The sequence below is a fragment of the Penaeus monodon genome, chromosome 24, assembly GCF_015228065.2.
Source record: "Penaeus monodon isolate SGIC_2016 chromosome 24, NSTDA_Pmon_1, whole genome shotgun sequence".
Taxonomy (NCBI): Eukaryota; Metazoa; Arthropoda; class Malacostraca; order Decapoda; family Penaeidae; genus Penaeus; species Penaeus monodon.
In genome coordinates, this window is record NC_051409.1 from 31,185,146 (window position 1) to 31,185,938 (window position 793).

The 793-nt window shown below is 29.0% G+C and overlaps 1 protein-coding gene across 1 annotated transcript in view; it reads right to left on the bottom strand.

Moving 5' to 3' along the window:
• The window catches only part of LOC119588717 (ras-related protein M-Ras-like), a gene marked incomplete in the record, with an annotated part of 28,774 nt that overhangs the window by 23,472 nt on the left and 4,509 nt on the right, over positions 1–793 (bottom strand).

Sequence of the window (793 nt, forward strand, 5' to 3'; positions counted from 1 at the left end):
CCTAACAGCTATAAATTCTTTTAGGATAATATAATACTCTACATAATGATAATAAAGAACTATATAAATTGTTCAACAAAAATATGCAATGATCATTCTTATGGGCTTCTTTCCTACAATCTAAGATTCACAAAAAAAAAAAGATTTCTGAGGTTCCAGTTCTGCCGGCCATATAAAACTGTGTAATTATAAATATGCATTCCCATTATTGGAAAAGTTAATTTCTTTGCAAATAATTTTGAATTTATTGATACTAACAAAATAAGTGATGCTCCTCTTGACTGTATAGAATCATAACTGACTTTACCATAAGGAACACCAAACATCTTATAGGCAATAATCCACAGGATAATTGTAAAAGTAACTCAAAAGTAAAGCCATTAAAATTAATAATTCATAAGCAACTTCTACTGCTGTTAAAATCATCAAGAAAGCCACAAGCTTACATCTATGACCATTCATTATATTTACATCAGATGATCATAATATTCTAAATTTTAGATGCTTGATTTACTACTCTCCTCCCATATGAAGGAGTTAAATAGCTTATCAATATAGTTTCACACTGCAAAGTATATATACTGTAGAACCATCTAGCAAATTCACCTAAGCCCAATGTGAACATCAATCAGGATATAGTACCTGTTATAAAACTCCTTTCCCTTTACTTGAACTAATGTAAAATAAAATCACTGGTATTTACAGCAAAAGCTGCAAAAATATGTAAATTGCAAAACACAATTGAATATCTTCCTTCATAATATATAGATTTGAGTTTACCTGTAGTTTCCTT